Source organism: Alligator sinensis, unplaced genomic scaffold, assembly GCF_000455745.1.
Source record: "Alligator sinensis unplaced genomic scaffold, ASM45574v1 scaffold1339_1, whole genome shotgun sequence".
In the NCBI taxonomy this organism is placed as follows: Eukaryota; Metazoa; Chordata; order Crocodylia; family Alligatoridae; genus Alligator; species Alligator sinensis.
Window position 1 is genome coordinate 1,002,579 of NW_005842490.1, and position 12,456 is coordinate 1,015,034.

The window sequence follows — 12,456 nt, forward strand, 5'->3', positions numbered from 1 at the left end:
CGCCAGTCATTCTTGAAGGGCAAATGGCTAGTGTGTGTATATGCATATGTATGTATCAGTTGAACACAATGTTTTATTGATATACTTACAACTTTGAAGCAGTTTAGAAGCCTACCTGTGACTCAAACATTATAATGAAATAAATTCTAAATACCTGTTTATTTTGGCATTTGATTTTGTTTTGTTTTTTTAATCATGGGGGGGGGGGGGGGGGACACAAGATGTCGGGGGGGGGGGGAAATCAGAGCTTCCCCTGCCTCCTTCACTCACCAGGATATGGGTCCAGCTTCATCTGTCTCCCCCATTGCTTTGTGGCATTGAGCAACCCTGATGCCAGTGCCCTGGCCCTGCCCAAGCCATTGCCCCTACTCCCAAGCCACAGCCCACCTCAGCCCTGCCAGTGGCCCTCACTCCCGACCCACATCCCCTCCGCCCTTCCAGTCCTGCTGGTGCCCCTCACTCCTGACCCACAGCCCCTGGCCCTGCTGGTGTCCCTCACACCTGGCACATAGCCCCCTACCCTTAGCTCCCCCATCCCCATTAGTGCCCCACTCCCAACCCACAGTCTCCTGCTCCCGCCAGCCCTGCTGGAGAGGGCCCCCAGCTGCCAGGGATACAGGACTCAGCAACTACATCCTGCCCACTTCCTGCTCCCTGCCCAGCAGGCACTGGCCACAGCTGGCCAGCAACACCTGAGCCTCTGCTGCCACGCACAGGAGGCAGCAGCTGCTGTGGCCCAAAGCAAAGGGAGAAGCGAAGGGAGAAGCACAGAGCCCAAGGACGCCCTATCCCCACCTGCACATGGCACAGCTGGAGCAGGGGCAAGAAGAGCCTGTGGGGGGAAGATGTGGGCTGCCCGTTGCCTGGCTCCAAACCCTGCTGCCCCCCCAGGGGGCCTCCGTGCCCAGCAGGCGAGACCCACCGTGGGAAGGCAGAACAGGATGGGGAGACTCAGTGCTGCCACCACTGCCAGGAGCCTTGTGCTGGCCACACCACCATGCTGAGGTACCCCCTGTCTGCCCAGCAGCAGTTGGGGGGGGCAGGGGGCAGCAGCAGCGGCATGGAGTTGTGCTCCCCTTTCCCCTGCTGCTGCCGGGCAGGCAGGAGGCACCTCACCTTGGTGGCACGTCTGGCACAGGGCTCCTGGCAGCAGCAGCACTGAGTCTCCCTGCCCTACTCCACCCTCCCATGCTGGGTCCCACCTGCTGGACTGCCAAGGCGGCTCCTGCCCAGTGCCAGTCTGGCCAGGCTGCAGATCCATGCCCCACTGTCCATACATAAAATTGGGGGTGGGGGGGGAAGGGGGAAGGAGTGCCCCCTCAATTTCCCCCCAACCTATTGCCTATGGACATGCCCAAATTGTGCCTGGATAGTCCCCAAGCCATGAACCTCCATCCCAGAGATGTACCTTTATCCAGTTGTTAGGGCTGCTACCATCACCCAGATTAGCGGTATTGCTGGCCACATGTGTGTGTACACATACAAGCACATGGCACCCCTGCCTCCAATCACCCTCCCCTTGCTCCCCCCAGCCTCAAGCAGTCCCTTGCAGGCTGGAAGTCTCCCAGCCTGCAAGTGGAAACCTGTGGTTTCCCACTTCAAAGGGGAAAATCCAGGCTTTTCTTCTTTATAGGGGAAACTCATTTTTCTGCAGGAAACAGGAAATGGAAACCCAGATCCCTGCTTATGAGGTGCTCCAACTGCCTGGAGAAGGAGCACTCTGAAATAAAGGCCACAACAAACAATTGACTAGCTCAGCCTGAATTCAACAAGCTGCCAAACTAAGCAGCTTACAAACCACCAGATATTAATGAATAACAAAATTCAAGAAGGATAAAGCAGAACTGTATCTTTAAAAAAAAATGATTCAGTAGAACAGTGACTTGTGTATAAACTGCAGGCATGCTATGCTCAAACTTTGAATCAGGAGACATTGGGTACATTTTTCAAGATCTATAGTAAATCTTTTCTTACCAAACCTTTATTTTTATAAAGTATACTATACTACCATTTAAACAATATTCTGGAGGTATTACAACTAACTATCAGTGAGATAAAATGTTTTATGCTCTTTGGGTTCTTCACTTTATATCATTCATTTCTTTGGGGAGCCAAAAGATTCAGTGAATCATAACAGTCTTCCCCATCCTTAGTGTTAATTATTAATAGGGACTGAACAAAATTATTGAGTTTCTACTGTAGGTAATTTTATAGCAGAAATTCAAATATATATATATATCTGAAGTAAATTTTTTTTTTTTTTATATGCGAACTGCTTGGGGTTTAATCCACACTTTTTTAGCAATCCATTTGATTATTTTTGCTAAGTTTATACAGATATGACTGCAATTCCTTAAAAATGAAAGTAGAGAGGTATTTTCTGAGAGAGTCAGAATGGTTCTTTAAGGATACTCCACATTCACCGCTGTGCCAGTTATACTGCACAGCTGAAAATTACTGAAACATTAATGTATTTTAACATCTCTGTAAACTGAACAGTCCATTATTGCAGTCTTTTCTATTTTGTAAATAGGAAACTCCAGTTTAGTGGGTCTGTGCCATTAGCCTGGCATCTGTAAGAGATCCCTTTCTTGAGAGATCAGCACACTTTAAAAATGATAGCTTTGGTTACAAAAGTAAAGCAAGCCCAACACTGTCGTGGGGCCCAGTTCTGTAACAGTCACACATGCAAGCAGACACACCAAAGCCAAGAATTACGCACGCAAGCCTTACTCACTGATTTTACCTATGGATTTGTACCTTTTTTTCTGTTCCATATGAGAACTCAAAACAGAAATAAACCACGGCCTTCACAGATGATTCCCCATATCTTTCCTTGACAAACTGTACACTCTGGAAGGAACAAGTACTGTGCTAAATACTTTGTCTATTTTTAAATAAATTCATATTAATCAATAATCATTTGACAAGTAAAATTTTTCTGTGTAGCTCTAAGCAAGAGTTCTCTAAACCAATTCCTGCTCCCTGATATGTTACTTTACATTATCAAAAGTTAGCAGATGTAGAAACTGATAACATTTATCAGGGTAAAAAAATCTCTTGCTCTCACTTTTGAGAGTTTCCTAGTGAACACTCTAAAAACACACACACTATCATTATGAAAGATTTTCTTTCAAAAGTACTTATTCTTCCTGTGCTGATACAGGCTGCCCTGCAACAGGTTTTTTGCCTGCTAGAGTGAGACGCCAAAGCCTGTAACAAACCATTAATTCCTTTTTATGTAAACTTGATTTTTTTTTGTAATACATAATGGAAATGTTCTTCCTGAAAACCCCAGTTACTAATTGAAATGATTAATGACTTAGCCAAAAGCCTGTTTTAAGAATTTAAATCATAAACACAGACAGTTCAAACAGCTTGTAACTGTAGATTAAACCAACTGTTAAGAAAATTTAAGCATAAAAACCTAACATAGAACAGAAATCTAAACATCTCCTATTAGGGACAGATATTTTAGAAAAAGTATTTCTGAAGAATTCCTACGTCACATTTGACTCCCAAATAAAAAACTTTAACAACAGCTTAAAAGCTCTTAATTTTGTCTACTATATCCAAATAAATAAAAAAATAAACAAAACAAAACTCTCAACAGGCAAGCGTAAAAATAAAAAATTAAGGGGGAAAAGTACTGCTAACATTTTAGCAATTTGAGACCTCCTGCTAAGGATTTAAAGGCAAGGTATCATGAGCTGTCTGAAATAAATCCAAGTGATAACTGATGCCTCTGTGAGGGTTAAACATTGTAAACACTTCCTGCCCAGTTAATGTCTCCACTAATTTGTTCCTAGAATTGAGCCCATAGAGTCTGTTCCCTTACCAGTATATAAAAGCTGTCCACCAAGTCACAGTGTGTCCCCTCTTAATTTCCTGATTTTCTCCTTCTTCTCAGTCACTAAATTATTTAACACTTTGGAATCCATCCCCTCACTTATTAAATTATCAAAGGATTACAGGCCAATTAACACCTGGAGATGGCTTAGCCACCTGGAGTTGAAAGAACAGTTGTGACATGTAGCACAAGGAGGAAGTACTGTCTGCTGAAGCAAAGAATGGATGTTAATTCTAGGATTTCCCCCACCCAGCTTGGCTCTGCTACTGACACACTGGGGAACTCTGAGCAAATCACTTGGCTGATTTGCCTCTAAACTTCTCAAATTTGCAGATTGAAGGAAAGGAGTCCTATGCTCTTTAAAAATGTAATCCTTATACGAAAGATGCCATGGAAGTATTGTTTATACAGTGAACTTTGGGTATAGCAAGGGGGCTCAAAAATGATATAAGAAGTGTTATAATTCTGGAAATGTAATCGTATATTTTAAATACCAGGAAATTCCAATAGGACTGCCATGATAGAGGATAGGGGAAGGTATTCATTTATCAGCAATGTGCTCCCACCGTTTTATAAAAGCGCAAGGAAGAACACATTTACTGCCTGTATCAAACTGGGATGATGAGTCATTGGTGTCAGGCTAGATGATCTCCAACTTTCACATTTCCCTATGAATGCAAAATTGTTCCCTACAGTACGTTTTCTGTCTAGGTTTAAAAGTGGAGCTTTCACCATTTGCAATGGGGCGACTATTCCACATATAAACAGGGCTCACAGTCATTTAGCTCTTCCAGATACTCAGCCTACATTTTCCCTTTCTAATGCTAACCAGTTACTCCAACCTACTTGAACCAAAATAAACAATTCCTTTCCTTTCCTGGTGTTTACATCCTTCAAATCTTGCTGATCACTGACCTGAACAGAGCCAAGATAGGCGTACTGAGCTTTTTTAATGCCTCCTCGTACAGACCAGACTCCAGTCACATCTCACTATGCAAGTAGTCCAACGGACTTCACTTGGACTGCTTATGGAGCAAGGTATTGCTCAGCATGAGCGGGTATTATACTCTGGCCGCTGTAAATCATTTCTTCTAGAGTATAACTGTGTTTTTCTGTTGCTGTCCCTCCAGCTTCCAGCAGTGAAGGTTTAATTAAGGCTTCTGATCTGTAGTTACTCCTGTATCAGCAGTAGGAACTAGCGCAGCTACTTCCGTATAACAAAATAGCCAAGGTGGGCTATCCTCAAATTCCTGTATACCTAACACAAACTGCTCAAATCTGTGCCCATGCAACTGAAGAGTGGTTCTGAACATCAGATTCTGCTTCCAGTACCTAGCAGCCTGAGCTTTCACGCACAGATAACTATCAATTAAGATTGCAAAATCAAGCAAAGATTCCTTTCTGTGTTATAATTCCCTGTTTAACAAGGGTGGGTCCCATAAAGTAAAAGGAAGGTTCAGAAGAAAACTGATAATACCAGTCTCCAAAGCTATGTAAGGTAAGGTTAAATACCAGTCTATACAAGAGTTTTCTATGTACAAAGGCCAACAAGATACATTTAAGAGAAATGATACTCATGGATATTCAACTGACAATTTCTACCAGATGTTGCATGTTAGAACAGCAGTACAATAAGCAGAATGAATGAATAATGCTTGGAAAAAGTTTATGACTGAAAACAAAACTAAAACATGTCAAACACAGTGAAATGTTTGTACTGCATATTTTAAAAAATATGGAAACGAGGTGGGAAGAATGACAGTGTAAACAAGTAGAAGAACAAGCTTTATTTCAGTTCCAGGGAAGCCTATCTGACATTTAAATTGCAAGAACGTCATTCTGAGCCGAGACATGAATTTTGTACTGGTACATAGTAACAAAGCAGCATTACTGTGTTCTGACCAGTCTCAGATCCTGCACAGCCCTTTTCCTACGCTGATTTTTCCCACAAGGATCATCCTTTAATGGGATGTTGCATCCCAAGGAGACAATATCATTGCATAATGATGTCATGTTACAAAACAAAATATCCACGAAATTAGAATGCAGTCTGTTCAGGCCAGGACTAGGTGTCTGTACAATGTCTACCACAGGAAGTCATGGATTTCATGGAGTTAGAACCTCTAAACACCACTTAATAATATCACCCCATAATTAATAAACAATTATTTGTAAAGTAACTGTAAGAACTCTGGAGTTTTTGAAAGAGCACCCTTGGGGAATCTCCTCCAACTAAACAATAGTAATATGAAAACTATCTCCCTTCCTGTTCTGATTTATCCTTACATGTCCACTTTTGCCATGGCTAATAAAACCACTCCAGTAAAAGGAGAACTCAGAATTATACTTGGCAGGTGTAGGGCAGGGATGGATAGTACATTTTGAAGACACAGCAAGAAGGAGATGCCTGCTGATCTGCAATGGAAGTTCGGCAATCAGTGGAGCATTTCTACCAGCTGCAAGCTGGATTTCACACATGTCTGAAAGCAAAGGTGAAGCTGAAGCTTCCTGTGATGAGGAGTGTTACCTGAGCAATAGGATTTGTAAAACCCCATTTTTCCCTGTCTGCTATTTTGAATCAACTCATATGGAACTGATCAGACAACTTCCAGGCATGCCAAGCTGGGCACTTCCACCCTGACAAGGAAGAGCAGTCCACACAGCTGAAAGGTAGAGTTGGTGCCAAGAGAACTGGGTAACCCCAAGTTCAGAAGCTGAATATAGCTAGTAAATTTAGCAAGTGGATCCAAAATCAGAGATAAGACTGTTTCTTCCCCTTTCAAAAATGATCCCTACATTAACAACCACAAAGTCTTAAAGACTTGTAACTGTGAGGACTGTACAGGGTTTCACTGGTTTTCAATCTTCAAACCATGCAGATGGGTACAGAAAGTTCTGCCTTAAAGAAAGTCAGGCAGTAAATGTGGTTTATAAGTATTCCTTTTTTAGAAATTATAACCCTAAGTTTGGAGGAAGGTTGCCTACATTGCCATCTCATTAACCAATATGCCAATATGGAATAAACTAGTTTGTTTCCACCTCAATAATGACAGAACACTCTCCCACCTCAATAAAGAAAGTACACCTTCCCACACTGAGGGACATATTTACTTGTCTCTGGAAAAAAAAAGAAAAACTTGAAACTAACACTGTATATAATGATACCACTACTGAAAGTCATTCTCCAGCTCATTTTCATTAACACTCTTCTAAACTCAATATTTCTAGTTAATCTTTGGAAGCTAGACAGGAAAAGACTGTTCACTTATGTTAATATGCTTCCCAGCGGAATTAGGGATGCATCAATAAAAATTTTCTTGGCCAATACAGATAGCCAACTATTAACCAGCCATATCTGCAATACCAATTCAATAACCAATTTACAGGAATGCAGCCAGACAGTGTGGAGAGCAGCTCCCTGCAGGTAAGTCTGTGGAGGGGAAAGGGAGTGGGGGAGGAAAGGGGCAGACCAAGGCCCCTATAGTGAAGGAAGGAGTGGGACAGGGGCTGCGGCCTAGTGCGCTGCCCAGCCACGGTGGTGAATGGGACCTGGAGAGAGCCGCAGGTGGCTCGTCCAGGGAATTAGCATCCCCACGCTTACAAGTGGCGGCGGGGTACTTGAACTAAAGCTTGTCTAATGAGCTTTAGTTCAAGAGCCCCCACTATCATTTTTAAGCACGGGGATGCTTTTGACCAGAATGGAGGCAGGCAGGGCAAGGACAGATGCAAGCTGCCTGCTTCACACTCTCCACTCTGCTGCATTTGCCTGGGGAGCCCACACTAGCTGTGCATCCCCTGCCCACCCAGCAGCGGGAGGCACTGCTGCCAGGCAGGCAAGGGATCCACAGGCCGCACGGGGCTCCTGGGGCAAAGGCAGCAGAGTGGAGAGCCCCAAGCCCTCAGCAGGCAGCCTGCATCCGCCCTTGCCCTGTTCGGCTCCGCTCCAGTTAAAAGCATCCCTGTGCTTAAAAATGATGTTGGTAGCACTTGAACTAAAGCTCATTAGACAAGCTTTAGTTCAAGCACCCCCGCCACCGTTTGTAAGCACTGGGACACTGATCCCCTGACGAGCCACCTATGGTTCTGTCGTGTTCCCCACCCTGGCCTCCTGTCCCATTCACTGCCCTGGCTGGACAGTGCCCCCAGGTCCACTCTCTCCCTCTCCATGGGGGCCTTGATCTGCCCCACTCCACATTACTTCCCTCTCCCATTCCCCTTCCCCTCCACAGACATACCTGCAGGGCGCTGCTCTCCATGCTGCCCGGCTGCATTCTTGGCCACACGCATGCATGTGGCTGCACACATGCATGCAGCATCCAGGGGCCCTGACCAGAAGGCATCTTATATTTATCAGTGAACATTATCGGCTACACTGGACAAAAAAAGCCAATAGCCAATAATGTTAATTTTCCTTTTATCAGTGCCAGTTTGATGTGCCACCGATATATCGGTGCACCTTTAAACAGAATTACATTTCCAGTCTCTCGCATGCTTTTTTAATGTTAGAATCAGAGAATACGTCACAGCAGTTTCAGAACTGACCTACTGCCTATATCAAATACCATGGTGATGAACGCAGTTGAGCCTAGTGTGTGCTGTATTATATTATACTGAGGAAATACCAGCCTGAGATGAGCAGAGATCAATTTGGACTAAAACCTGAGAAATGACAGTCACTGAGGATATGTTTATACTGCCCCTGCAACACTCCCTGGAGTAAGGCTCTCAAGCAAACTCCATCCTCTCTTACATCTTACATGCCAAAACTGGAAGTGAGACAGGAATGCTTCTGGAGGGCACCCTTCCCTGACTCTTTTCAGGATCTGGTGAACAACCTTGCTCCCAGCTCTTTCTGAAGTCAGTGAAAGTTTTACTTCTGGCTTCTATCTGAGAAAGATCAGGGCCTTGGCCATTTAGACCCCATAGCATAAGAGCCGACAGCCCTTGTCATTTCTCTCTCAGACTTTTAAAATGCAGATGCTACTCTAATTTCTTCAAATTTCTAATCCTTATGTGAGCCATTTGCCCAATTCTGAGAGTTACACACGCATTTTTTTAACTCATTCAAAACCTGTTGCATTTTAATTTCATTTAGTCTTTATTTTGGGTGCATAGGATTGGCTGGAGGCATTCATGAGTACTGGGCTACTGGAACAATTTCCAGGAGTCTGCTTCTACAATGAGGCCTAACCAGCAGCCAACAGGTTAGCCATCAGATCTAACCACCAGATCAGGAGTCTGGGATCTCTACAATGTACAGGTGATATGCAACTGGCTGCTTTAAAACTTAGGTTGTTCCATAACAAACCTAGTAGCCCACAAACAAGTCATCAGCTGCAAAGTCAGCACCCATGATTAGGGACCTACCAAGATTGTAACAGAAGTGCACTGTGTAGCAGCTCCTTTAGCCTTGCTCATTTCACTGTGACCCCTGACTGGCAAAAGGGCCATGGCAATCCTGCTGCTTGCCATTCATTGGCTGGGAGACAAAAACTATGGCAGATTTAAAACCGCAATTTCGGCCTCCTGCCCGATCAGCAGCAAGTGGTGGGGCTGCCAATCAGGAGTGGTGGAGGGCCCCAGGGAAATGAGCAAAATTGAAGGAGCTGCTGTGCAGTGCGCTTCCGCTGCGATGTCGGTAGTTCCCTACCCACAATGTTCTACTGCTTGAACATCTTACAGCCACAAATGGGTTATCCAGAATTAGAATCTGTGACCCTGAGCCAAAATTCAAACGTCTGGTATCCACAGAATCAGTTAGTACGCAACTGATTTTTATTGTTGTGTACTACCTGAGCTTTATTTCAAACACCACCCAGGACCAAAAGGGAGGGCTTGGTACAGTTCAATATCTCCAGTAAAAGACTGAAATATAATAGGAAAGGTACTTGATAGCTGAAAGCTTGTGTACATCCCTCCCAATTATACATCAGAGACACTAGGCTGCAGTACTGCAAATAAGGAACTGGGAGTTGCAATAGACCAGCAGTACTCAAATTTTGTGGCCAGTGGGCTGGGACAGATGAAGTAAAGTCCTATCTGGCCACATGAGAGGAGGAGCAGCCCAACCCTGACCTGTCTGCATGGAAAGGGCAAGAGGAGGGGGCATGGTCAGGCATCAATCCAGCTGTGGGGAGGGGAAGTGGCTTGGCCCCAACCCAGACATGGGGGATAGGGGCTGTGGCCTGGCCTCGACCCAGCCATTGGTCCAGCCTGAGGGGAGGGAGTGTGCCCCAGCCCCACCATGAAGGGCTTGGGAATTTGTTAACTGCCACTGCTCCCCTGCTGCCAAATTTCCAGACCCATGGGGAGCCCTACGAGCTGGAGACCATGGTTTTGCAGGCCACATTTCACACATGGGCTGGACGCAGAGCGCCCTCCCCCTATCCCCCCTTCCCCGACCATAAGCTGAATATGAACCAACAGTGTGCTCTTGTTGGCAAAAAAACCAAAACAAACAGTATACTGAGTTGCATTAACAAAAGTGTCACGTTCAAATCAAGGGAAGTGATTCTCCCCCTCTACTCAGCATGGGTAAAGCCACACCTGGAGAACTGTCAAGTTTTGGGCCCCACATTTCAAGAAGGATGTAGATAGACTAGAAAGAGTCCAGCACAGAGCAACAAAAGATATTAGGGGTGTCAGAAGCAAAACTTATGAGGAAAGGCTGGAAAAGCTAGGGTTATTCAGCGTGGAAAAGAAAAGACTGAGGGGGGACGATAACAGTCTTCAAATACCTGAAGGGCAATTAGAGAGAGGGTGAAGATGGACTTTTCTCTGTGGCTATAGTCCAGGACTATGAGCAATGGACTCAAGCTTCAGCAGAGGAAATTTAGGTTGGAGATTAGGAGGGAGGTTTTGACTGAGAGGGTGGTCAAACACTAGAACAGGCTGCCTAGAACAACTCGGGAATCTCCAACTTGTTGGAGAGAGACTTGGCTGGGATGGTTTATTCAGGGATGATCCTGCCTTCAGCAAGGGCTGGACTAGATCAGCATTTCTCAACTTGTGGGTCATGACCCAAGAGTGGGTCACAAGAATATATGAAAGGGTCACAGACACACTTTAAAAAGGGAACCCATGGCTTTTCCCTTGCAGGCTGGCAGAGATCCAGCCTGCGAGGGGTTGCTTGGGACTCCCCACGCCCCCACCCCACACACCTCACACACTCAGCAGCAGGTCAGGAGTGAGGGGCACTGGGTCAGGACTGGCCATCAATGTTTAAGAATGGGTCCCAGTACAAAAAAGGCTGACAACCACTGGACTAGATGACCTTGTGAGGTCCCTTCCAGCTTTACCTTCCTCTGACCCTATGACAGCATCTTTTCCTAAATCGAGTAGAAGTTAGGAGTCCTGAGAAAGTATTGAGTGTTTCATTACCTAATAATGTACAATTATGAAAGTAAAAGTTTACAGGAATCAGTTACTGTAATACTTATTAGTTATATGCTTATACACTTAACAGTTATTGCAATACTTAATTTCTAAAGGAAAGCACTTCATGAAACATATTTGTCATTTAGCACTGATTAAAGAGATTCTAAATTACTGTAATATATGCAATGTGGGCAAGAAATATAGGCTTCAAAAGCCTTTAACCGCATACCAGTCCTTTAATCTCATTTAGCTGGTATTGGACTAGCAAGAAATGCTACTATTTAGTGCAGGTTATTCATTTATTCAGGAAGTTTAATTTCCAAACTGATTCATAATTAAGTTAAATTCAAGATAGCAGCTTTTTATTCTACAATTTCTTACTTACACCATTGGCTCCAAGTTAACTGCAATACTGGCAAATAACGTGACAAATCACACCAAATTTAAGCTGCAATACTGATGGGTACCTACCACACGAACCCAATGCAGGTTAAAAAACTTATTTCAAGAGTCAAAATTTTTAGCCTTAGAATATAACACCGCACGTTAAAACTTGCTAAAACCAACTTGGTATCATCTTTTATTAGATCGACTCAAATCGTTAGAAGAATGTTTCCAATGATTTGAGTCGGTCTAATAAAAGATACCGGATTTACCCTGCGAACCTCGTCTGCTTAAGTTCTTGGACCAACACGGCTACAACCTACACCCCTAAAACCAACTTGTGCGCAGGACAAGTCACAGCTTGTGGCCAGGGTGCAACGAGAGCGCTTTCTGCAAAGTAATACGGTAATATCACCAATAATCTCTCCACACCGACGCACTAACGTGACACGATTTGCCGTTTATCGTCCTGCCTTCGGCTCGCCTGAACCGAAAGAACCTTCCCCAGAAGAAAGCCAACTCCTTTGCCTCGGAGGAAAAACCAGACACGCGGAGACTGAAGGGCCCGGCGGTGCGGGGCGACGGGCGACAACCGGGATGGATGGGGGCACCGCGGTTTCGGGCTCCCGAATTCGTGCGCAAATCACTGCTGGACTCGGGAAATATTGTGGGGGGGGGCGGCGGCCTCCCAGGGCCGGGTCTACACACCCGACTCGCAGAGCTGGTGGTGCCCGGGGACGGGCTCGCAGCAGGAGGGAAGGCGAGAAAACCAGCTGCAAATCACCCGGGGTTTCAGCGCCCGGGGGTGGCTGGGCCGCCCGGGGAGGGGGCCGGGCCGGCAGCCG

At 45.1% G+C, this 12,456-nt stretch overlaps 1 protein-coding gene across 1 annotated transcript in view; it reads right to left on the reverse strand.

The window, feature by feature from the left end:
* The window catches only part of GNG12 (G protein subunit gamma 12), a 78,779-nt gene extending 66,403 nt beyond the window's left edge, over positions 1-12,376 (reverse strand). Inside the window, exon 1 of the mRNA XM_025212874.1 lies at positions 12,320-12,376. The gene's annotated coding sequence lies outside the window, so the exon portion shown is untranslated. The remainder of the gene's footprint in view (positions 1-12,319) is intronic.
* Between the last annotated feature and the right edge of the window lie 80 nt (positions 12,377-12,456).